The following is an 11291-nucleotide window of genomic DNA, read 5'->3' as shown; positions in this document are numbered from 1 at the left end:
TTTGACAAATTGTAGGATTAGGACTATTCCCTAATAACCTAGGTTGGACAAATTAATTGGGAAAATGTGAAAGAAGAAAATTTATTGGCACAGAAGCTTGTAGTGTATCTAGAAATCATACTAGTCACATGCTGTTCAGCCCCCAAACAGAAAAATGTTTAAGTACACTTAAATGCTACAAGGAGATCAAACCAGTCAATCCTAAAGGAAATCAGTCCTGAATATTCATTGGAAGGACTGATGCTGAAGCTGAAGTTCCAATACTTTGGCTATCTGATGCGAAAAGCTGACTTACTTACTGGAAAAGCCCTGAAGCTGGGAATGATTGGAGGCAGGAGGAGAAGGGGATGACAGAGGATGGATGTGTTGGTTGGATGACATCACCAACTCTATGGACATGAGTTTTAACAAGCTCAGGGAGTTGGTGATGCACAAGGAAGCCTGGTGTGCTGCAGTCAATGGGGTCGCAAAGAGTCGGGCACAACTAAGCAACTGAACTGACTGAAATGCTATAGATATTGCCATTTATATGTGTAGCCGGGCCACTTTCAGTAGCTTTTGAACTGGGGCTTCAATGTTTATGAGTGTTATGTGTTACCTTGGAGGCTGATACAACTATACCTAACTTTAGGCCACGCTCAGAGAAGTCAGTTTGGTCAGGTAATAAAGAATGAATTATGTTGTGATGACAAATAACCTCCAAATCTCACTGACTTTTGTAATAAGCGGACTTCCTTGGTGGCTCAAACAGTACAGCGTGTGCCTACAATGCAGGAAACCTGGGTTTGATTCCTGGGTTGGGAGGATCCCCTGGAGAAGGAAATGGCAACCCACTCCAGCATTTGTTTTTGTTCAAACTATATTCATTATACATCATCTATGGCTCTGCTGAACCTCATCTTCTATCTAGGACCCTAGCTGAAGGAATGATATTTTTCAGGGACATTCCTAGTCTTGTGGTAGAAAGAAGAGAGAATATTGTGTTATGGCTTTCTTCTCAGAAATGGCACATATCACGTCTGTTCATATTTAAGTGGCCAGAGCAAGCAACATAACCAAGCCCAACATCAACAGGGAAAGGATACATAATCCCTACATGTGGGAAAAGAGTATTTGTAGCAATAACTTACCATAGCAGTAACACTGAAAGGAAAAGGACACGATCCCTCCCTCTATTAATTTATAAACAAATGAGGATAATAATCACATTCCATATTTTTCTACTTTTGATTTAAATTCTTATATTTTTAGCCTGAACAATTAGGGTGAGAACACGAACTAGACATTAGTTGAACAGAAACTATCTTTGTTACAACCTTCCTTTGACCTTTCCAGAGTCTTCTCTCCCACACCCCCACATAACGTGGAAAGATGGAGGCAGGTGTCTTTCTCAAAGCATCTGGTTAATGGAAATGGGCATGCGTTCACTGATGTACCTGGATCCATTTATAGAACTATCCTCATTGAGCACAGGTATGTTGTATGAAGAATAATAAAGATAATAGAAGACAGACCATCCTAGACTCTGCCCTCCACTTACAGAATGAATGAGCCATTTACTATTTTCTAAAAATGTCTAAAGATCGCCTTTGAGGGAAAAAAAAAAACCTGAGGAGGGAAGGACAAATAGAAAGAACACAAAGCATTTTTAGGGCAATAAAAATACTTTGTATGATATTATTAATATAATGGTGGATATAGGTTATCATAAATTTGTCCAAATTCATAGAAATTACAACACCAAGGGTGAACCCTAAGGCACACTATGGACTCTGTTTGATAATGATGTTTCAATGTTGGTTCATCAGACATACCAATAATGTATCCCACTCTGGTGGTGGGGGGCTGCTGACAATGGAAGAGGCTATACATGTGTTGGGGACAGAGGGCAAATGGGAAATCTTTCTACCGTCTATTCAATTTTTCTGTGAACCTAAAACTGCTCTAAAAAATAAAGTGTATTAAAACATTATGGAAATCTTCCTTATTCTTGAAAAGTCAGAACAGGAGACTGTAAAATGCCTAGAGACGTGCTTCCTAAGTCATGGAAGTGGCTCTGCTAACAAGACAGCTGCCCTCTGCTCTGTCATAACAGAACTGGTCAGTACTGCATCCTCTAGGTAGTCCCTACAGAATGCAGATCACCCGACAGGTAAGCACTGTTCAACAGAGAGAATTTCTAGTTAGCTGGAGTAGATGAATTGAGCTGCCACTGTCCTGATTAAACAGATCAGGCACTACCTCAAAGCTGCACAAACAGCCAGGTGTCTAGATGAAGGGTGCTGAGTGAATCAGTTGGATTTCGTTTCCCCTTTGATTCCAAGCACAGGAAAGGTCTGTCACTGCTGTTTGTGCAAAAGAAAGAGAGGGTGGGGTTGAAGAAGGAAAAAAAGAGGCAATGCAGCACAAAGCCCATCCTTAAATTCCTCTGAAAGGAGGGTGGCGCATGAAGAGATGAGGAGGAGGGGGAAGATTAAAAAAACAAATGTGTGCCCGGGATCCATCTGGAAGCCAGATACTCAGTGTGTGGGCAAAAACCCTCTTCGGTTCCAGGTGCCGTCTCTGGTGGCTGTGCGGCTCAGTCTGCCCCTCCCTTTACCCAAACCACAAGCCATTCCTACTCCTCTGCAACTCCTCCAAGACACATAACTTAAAGTCCGAAAGACGTTTTCTAGCAAAACCAACTAATATTATTTTCCCTACCTATTGTCTCATGAAGAGGATTTTAGATTACATAATCATGAGCTGTTGGACCATGAAGGAACTTGAGAGAGGAGTGTCATAGAAAAAAGGGATAATGGTCAGATGTGAATTTCAATTCTGACTCCCACTCATGAGCTAAATAAACAAGTTAGTTAATTTCTCCAAGACTCAGTTTTCCTAATTTGTAAAATGGTGATGAAAACAATATAACCCTTATTCTTTATACATTCATCCATCTATCTGTTCATTTAACATATATCTATATAGTGCTTACGATGAACCGGACATCAACATATGACATGTCCAGTACATACAGTAGAGACCCAAGGTATAGTTCTTGGCTTCACATGGTTCTTAGCTTCATGAAGCTTACAGTGTCTCTGCTGGAGAAGGCAGATATCAATGATGAATCGCATGAATAAATTAATAAATGTGATGTGAAGTCAAAAGGATCTCTGGGGTAGTAGTATTAGGGCTGAGATATGAAGGATGAGTAGGAATTAGTGTAGTGAAGTACAGTAGTGAAGTACAGTAGCAATGGGACAAAGTGCTAGATTTGTCTACTTTGGGTAGAGGGAACAATCTGTTTGACGGTGCTGAGGGATGACTTCTGCTGCTGTTGCTAGTTCACTTCAGTCGTGTCCGACTTTGTGCGACCCCATAGACGGCAGCCCACCAGGCTCCCCCGTCCCTGGGATTTTCCAGGCAAGAACTGGAGTGGGTTGCCATTTCCTTCTCTAATGCATGAAAGTGAAAAGTGAAAGTGAAGTTGCTCAGTTGTGTCCAACTCTTCACGACCCCATGGACTACAGCCTACCAGGCTCCTCCATCCATGGGATTTTCTAGGCAAGAGTACTGGAGTGGGTTGCTATTGCCTTCTCCAGAGGAATGAGTAAGTTTTCATAAACAACAAAAACAACACAAAGAACATGAACAAAATGAAAATAGCACAGCCAGGTAGAGCTAAAAGGAAGAAAGGATGGGTAGCAGACCATTTAATGTATTTTGAACATTATCTGAAGTGAACAGGGCAGCCAGAGAAGGGCTTTCAGCAGAGGAATGCCTATTAAATATGTGTGTAAAACATCATTTTGACGGGTATTTCATAAGATGTTTCTGTGGAAAAATGCACAGAAAGTGTGTTTGTGAAAAAAAAAAACACACAAATAGTCTCATTTCTTCATTTTTATGATGAGAAGTCATTAAACCTATCACATGATTTCAGAATGACTGAAGAGAATAAGAGTACGATCATGCTGAGTTGTGAAATGGGCTTCCTTGGTGGCGCAGCTGGTAAAGAATCTGCCTGCAATCAGGAGACCTGGGTTCGATCCCTGGGTCAGGAAGATCCTCTGGAGAAGGGAATGGCAACCCACTCCAGTATTCTTGCCTGGAAAATCCCATGGACAGAGAAGCCTGGTGGGCTATAGTTCATGGGGTCGCAGAGAGTCAGACACGACTGAGCAACTAAGATTTCTTGAAACAAGTTTTTATTTGGATTGATATTAAATAAGGAATCTACTGGGGTTTAAATAATTGATATTATTTAAGAAAAGATTATCTATTTGACTTTTAATCCAGGAATATTCTCCTTGGAATGGCCCAGGAGTCATGGCATTAGATCCATGGAGAAAATATAATCCTTGCTCAGGGCAATACCTTGTAGGTAGTTCACCAAATAAATCACAAGGTATCAAGCTAAATTCAAATTTCAGATAAACAACACTCTTTTAGTATAAGTATGTCCCAAATATTACAGAGAACATATTTATACTAAAAAAAATTTGTTACCTGAGATTCAAATTGGGCATCCTCTAATTTTATTTGCTATAGGGAGCATCAGTCACATCATTTGTAATACTATTATTTGTTGGTTCTCAACTTTTAGAATTGCTCTATAGGTGATATATCAAATATTTAATATTTATAGATCAGAATGTAAATTTTAACAATTTTTCATTGTTAAAAAAAAGGCATATGGAGTGGAGGGTGAGAAAATGGGTGAAGGAATTTTTTTTTTTAAATGAAGGCAGGCATGCAAGACAGAAGATGGAGAGAGAGGAGAACAAGGAAAGACAGAAGAATGGTGGTAAGGATCTTTATCTTAAGTAGAAGGCAGTTGAGATACTGGTAGACGTTGATGTGCATTGCCTTATCCATCTATTTCAGTGTTTTATGTGCCAGAAAAAGTTGTCAGAAATTTCATGTACCATACTTAACTTAAAGCATAAACACTGATTGCTTCTGAGTGGCCTTTTTTAAAACATATATATATATACTTTCAAAGTCTGGTTTGTACCACCTTAAGAAAGGAAGAGCACCCCCAACTTTATTAACTGCTATATAAAGTAGTTCACTGAAAGTCATCTTTATCCAATGTGGTCGGGACCAGTAGTTAATGTGTTGGTCAAAAAAGCCAGTTAAAGTGAGAAATCATAAAAAATGATATACACATAGCTTATGCATTTTATTATAATTTAAAACATGTGAATGACTATTTATGTGCCAATCTTTTGATGCAAGGCCAACACTTTTTCTTTGAGTATGAATCCTTGAGTATGAGTTCTGTGTCACCAAAAAGCAACATCTCTCATTTCCATTTATAGTTTCTATAAAATGTAATGAGAATTTAAGTACATTTTTAAAGCAATCCGAGTGCAGAAGCCTGTGTTTCTAAAAAAATTTCCTTCACCTTCCACACTGTCTTGCCTACAGCAACTTTTAAAATGATTTTACTGAATCTTTCCAAAGCATTCAATATAATTTCTTGCAGAAAAACCCAAACAACTGTTTCTTTGCATTTATATTCCATTGATTTTAATACTCTTTCATTACATTATAGAATTATATAACCAATAAGACAGGGATATACTGGGCAAACTTTTATAGTAGCACAGAAAATCTACTACTACTGGTACTTTTTTTTTTTTTTAATTGAGGTGAAATTCACATTTTGTTTCCAAGGCAGTGGAAATAAAACAGTCAAATTATTTAGGCAAGTAAATCTTCTTAGAGGATATACTACTGGGAAGAAAAAAAAAAGAGATTAAACAATTTTTGAAGTCCAGTTTCATTCAAAATGTCACCATAATATGTATACTGATATCATTATTCAGTTTCTCAAAATGTGACATTTTCTACTTTTCTAAATTGTGGTACTTTCATAGAAGGATATTATACTTCTTTTGCAGCTTGATTATTTCTTCTTTCCTTGACTCCCTTAAGGGTGGCACAGGGGAAAGGGGAATAATCTATTTGTTTAAGAGCCTATGAAAGATAAGTGGCAGGTTATGCTGGAGATAAATTCTCAGAAAACTTATTATATCCTCAGTTCCTTCAAGAAATCTATTTTAATGAATGTGAAATCTTACTTTCCAGGCTACATTCAGCCAGAATGCTGCAATAGAGAAAATATAATCACATTATGGAAAAAATGTTTCTATTTAGTTTTTTTCAGAATCCTAGCACTCCTGGCCTTATCCCTTCTCAATCAAGAAGGTCCATGTCCTAAAGCATAAAATTCCTTTTTGCTTCTAGAATTAAATTCAGTTTCATAGACCAAGCTAGTCCCAACTTTTTTAGCCATAAGTATAATGCTTTCCATTAATTTTTAGAATTCAAGTTTAAATTGGGCTGTTTTCCTTATGACTAACTTTCAGTAAAGCCAAATTTTTGCAAGTAACTTTTTAAAAAGCTTCTTATATGGATTTTCTGTTTTCAAATGTTTCTTTAAACCAAGAAAAGAGATTCATTGTTGAAATGATGGATTTTACTTTTTGTTAAAAAAGACAGAGTGCTCAGGGTGGGGTCTGGTCATTTCCTGCTTAAAAACACAACTATAAAGATCAGTCATGCGAAAGGCCTAAACAATCTGACAAGATCCCTTTAAAGGCAATAGCATATAAAGGTAATTCCCAACAGGGAGCTTAGGGAAAGGTAGCTGGGTTTAATTCACCCTTAATGAACAGTTTCTCCTACTGGTAACACTGCCTCAGTACAGGAGCCATCAGGGCAGGCCAGGACACTCCTCAGGAGAGCACGTTTCCTTGGCTAAAATGAATGGATCTTTTAAAGACTTAAAGGGCTCTAAGTCTGTTGAAATCCTATTCTTCCTTACAAACCCAGATTAAAGGCTACCTCTTTCCTCGATTGAACAAGTCTGAATTGACTGCCCTTTTCTGAAATCCCATTGTATTTGCTTCCTTTATTTTAGTTCACAGAGATTATACTTATATTTGACTTTTTAACAAATCTGACCTCTCCACTAGATTCTAAGCAATTTGAGGAAAGGATTCTGTATCATTTGCTAGTGTATCTCCAAGGCACTGTGCTAGGAACAAAGGATATAAGATAAAATAAAGATGCATTCATTCTTAAGATCATACTGTAATGGAGGACAGTATTCCCTAAATAAATGTTTGAAATACAGCTTGCTAATGGTTATGTTAAAAGTGTGTACAAGGCATTATGGAAACAAAGAGGAGGGAAGAAACTTATTTTGTTTCAAGATTTAATAAAGCATCACAGTTTTATACATACACACTATCTTAGCTAATCAAATGCACGAACTTCCAATCCTAAAATGCACCTATTTATACATAGAAACTTGAGGTCTACATTTGACATATTTTTAAGTTGTCTGAAGAGCCCTCTACTATCCTTTTCTAGAAAGTTCTACTTGACTCCCACTTCAGACCATATTTGTTACTTCTGACCCCATCATTTAGCAGTAGGTGACTAACCCAGGAGAAGGATCTACCTCAAGGTGGACTAATCCAACAGGGAGTTGCAAATGTTGTGTTGCACTGGATCCGTCATACCTACCAATACTTCTCATCTTATGCTACTCTAGGTACAACCACTGTATGCATAGCATTAAACCTGTACTGAATAAAAAATCACACCCTGGAAATGAACTTTGTTAAATAAGTCAATAAGACCAATATCAAAACTTACTGTGTCAATATACTTATGGTCAATTAATTTATGACAAAGGAAGCAAGAATATGCAATGGAGAAAAGATGGTCTCTTCAACAAGTGCTGCTGGGAAAACTGGACAGCTACAATTAAAAGAATGAAATTAGAACATTCTCTAACACCACATACAAAAATAAACTCAAAATGGATTAAAGACCTAAACGTGAGAACAGAAACCATAAAACTCGTAAAGGAAAACGAGGCAGAACACTCTTTCGCATACATTGCAACAATAGTTTTTTTGGCTCTGTCTCCTAAAGTTCAGTTCAGTTTGGTCACGCAGTGATGTCTGACTCTTTGAGACCCCATGGACTGTAGAACACCAGGCCTCCCCGTCCATCACCAACTCCTGGAGTTCACCCAAACTCACGTCCATTGAGTTGGTGATACCATCCAATCATCTCATCCTCTGTCGTCCCCTTCTCCTCCTGCCTTCAATCTTTCCCAGCATCAGGGTCTTTTCAAATGAGTCAGTTCTTCACATTAGGTGGCCAAAGTATTGGAGTTTCAGCTTCAACATCAGTCCTTCCAATGAACACTCAGGACTGATCTCCTTTAGAATGGACTGGTTGGATCTCCTTGCAGTCCAAGGGACTCTCAAGAGCCTTCTCCAACACCACAGTTCGAAAGCATCAATTCTTCAGAGCTCAGCTTTCTTTATAGTCCAACTCTCACATCCATACATGACCACTGGAAAAACCATAGCCTTGACTAGACGGACCTTTGTTGGCAAAGTAATGTCTCTGCTTTTTAATATGCTGTCTAGCTTGTTCATAACTTTTCTTCCAGAGAGTAAGTGTCTTCTTATTTCATTGCTGCAGTCACCATCTGCAGTGATTTTGGAGCCCCCCAAAATAAAGTCAGCCACTGTTTCCACTGTTTCCCCATCTGTTTGCCATGAAGTGATGGGACCGGATGCCGTGATTTTAGTTTTCTGAATGTTGAGCTTTAAGCGAACTTTTTCACTCTCCTCTTTCACTTTCATCAAGAGGCTCTTTAGTTCTTCTTCACTTTCTGCTGTAACGGTGGTATCATCTGCATATCTGAAGTTATTGATATTTCTCCCGGAAATCCTGATTTCAGCTCGTGTTTTATCCAGCCTAGCATTTCTCATGATGTACTCTGCATAGAAGTTAAATAAGCAGGGTGACAATATACAGCCTTGATGTATTCCTTTCCCAATTTGGAACCAGTCTGTTGTTCCATGTCCAGTTCTAACTGTTGCTTCCTGACCTGCATACAGATCTCTCAAGAGGCAGGTCAGGTGGTCTGGTGTTCCCATCTCTTTCAGGATTTTCCACAGTTTATTGTGATCCACATGGTCAAAGTTTTTGGCATAGTCAATAAAGCAGAGAAAAGGAATTAAAAGCAAAAATAAATAAATGGGGCCTAATTAAACTTAAAAGCTTTTGCATAGCAAAGGAACCCATTGACAAATTGACAACTTACTGAATGGGAAAAAATACTTGCAAATAATATGACAAGTAATGGATTAATATCCAAAATATATAAACAGTTCATATAGCTCAACATCAAAAAATGGGCAGAAGACCTGAATAGAAATTTTTCAAAGAGGATATGCAGATGACCAACAGGCACATGAAAAGATGTTCAACACTGCTAGTCATCAAGGAAATACAAATCAAATCAAATATAAATCAAAACTCTTCAGAATGGCTTTCATCACAAAGAACACAAATGACAAATACTGACAAGGATGTGGAAAAAAGGGGTTGGTGCAGCCACTGTAGAAAATAGTATGGGGATTTCTAAAAAAACTAAAAATAGTACTACCATACAACCCAGCAATTCCACTCCTGAGTATATATCTAAAAAAGCCAAAAATACTAATTAGAAAAGATACACACACCCCAACGTTTCTAGTGGCATTCTTTATAACTGCCAAGATATGGAAGTAAGTTAAGTGTTCATCAACAGATGAATGGATAAATAAAATGTGGTATATATATATATATTATATATGTGTTTGTGTGTGTATTTATATATATACACATCAATATTATATTGTATATACACACATATAATGGAATACTATTGAGTCATAAAGAAGAATGAAATTTTGCCACTTGCAGCAATATGCATGGATTGGGAGGCTATTATGGTAAGTGGAATAAGTCAGACAAAGACAAGTACTGTTTGGTTTCACTTATCTGTGGGATCTAAAAAATCAAACAAATGAATGAATTTACAAAATAGAAACAGACCCACAGATATAAAGAACAAACTAGTCGTTAGCACTAGGGCTTCCCGGGTGGCTCAGTTGGTAAAGAAGCCGCCTGCAATGCAGGAGACCTGGGTTGATCCCTGGGTTGGGAATATCCCCTGGAGGAGGGCATGGCAACCCACTCCAGTATTCTTGCCTGGAGAATCCCCATGGACAGAGGAGCCTGGTGGGCTACAGTCTATGGAGTTGTAAAGAGTTGGACACAACGGAGCGACTGAGCACAGAACAGTGGTTAGCAGTGGGGAAACGGGAGGGGGAGGGACAATAAAGGGATAGGAGGTTAAGAGGTATAAACTATTATGGATAAAATAAGCTACTAGGATATATTGTATCACATGGGGAATATAGCCAATATTTTATATAATCAATATTTTATATTATTACTATCATATATAGCCAATATTTTATTTTATAACTATAATAGGAGTATAACCTTTAGTAATTGTGAATCACCATATTGTACAACTGTAACTTACATAACTTACTATAGCCTGCCAGACTTCTCTGTCCGTGGAATTCTCTAGGCAAGAATATTGGAGTAGGTAGCCATTCCCTTCTCCAGGGGATCTTCCTAACCCAAGGATCGAACCCAGGTCTCCTGCACTGTAGGCAGATTCTTTACCATGTGAGCCACCAGGGAAGCCCAACTTACATAATACAGTATATCAACTATACTTCAATTTTTAAAAAAGAGTGAAAAAAACAAACCAAAAAACCCAAGAAACATTACTGGGGAAAGTCCTTATTGAAAACTTGTTTATCAGTGGCTATCATTGAGTCAATAAAGGATAAATGAGATGTAGTCCCTTCCATCCTAGACATTCATATAGAGAAATAATTACAATACATGGAAAGCTAGCAGGCAGCAGCAGCGGCAGAGTGGTCTAGCTCTGCTTAGGATGTGACCCTCTGGCTCTATGCCACTCTGAGATTTGTCATCTCCTAGGCACAATTACAAACCAGGAAAATGTTTTAAACAAGATTTTGGTGTTTTCCCCTCTCATCAAAGTATGATAAAAGAAATCTCCTTAATGTCAGTGCACATTAGATTCCACAGTCAGATATACTGTAACCTTTCTGTGTGTGTTGTTTTTTTTCCCCCCTCTCTTCTTTATTTTGGGTTATTGAGCAGAAGCTGACTAGCTCCAGTCTGTTCTTTCAGCCTGAAAACCCAGTCCTTCAGGGTTGCCAGACCTAAGGGACAGATATCCAACATGGAAACTCTTGAAGGGGGTGGCATCACTCACTGAGGGGTCCTCAGTTGGGAAACTCAGGGACGACAGAATCCTTTCCTGGTTTCTATTCCTCCATTTGCCCTGTTTTATGGGAATAGGAGACTCACTGAGGCAGCTGGGGTATGTGTGT

This window comes from Bos javanicus, chromosome 3, assembly GCF_032452875.1.
Source record: "Bos javanicus breed banteng chromosome 3, ARS-OSU_banteng_1.0, whole genome shotgun sequence".
Classification (NCBI taxonomy): domain Eukaryota; kingdom Metazoa; phylum Chordata; class Mammalia; order Artiodactyla; family Bovidae; genus Bos; species Bos javanicus.
This window is presented reverse-complemented; position numbering follows the sequence as displayed.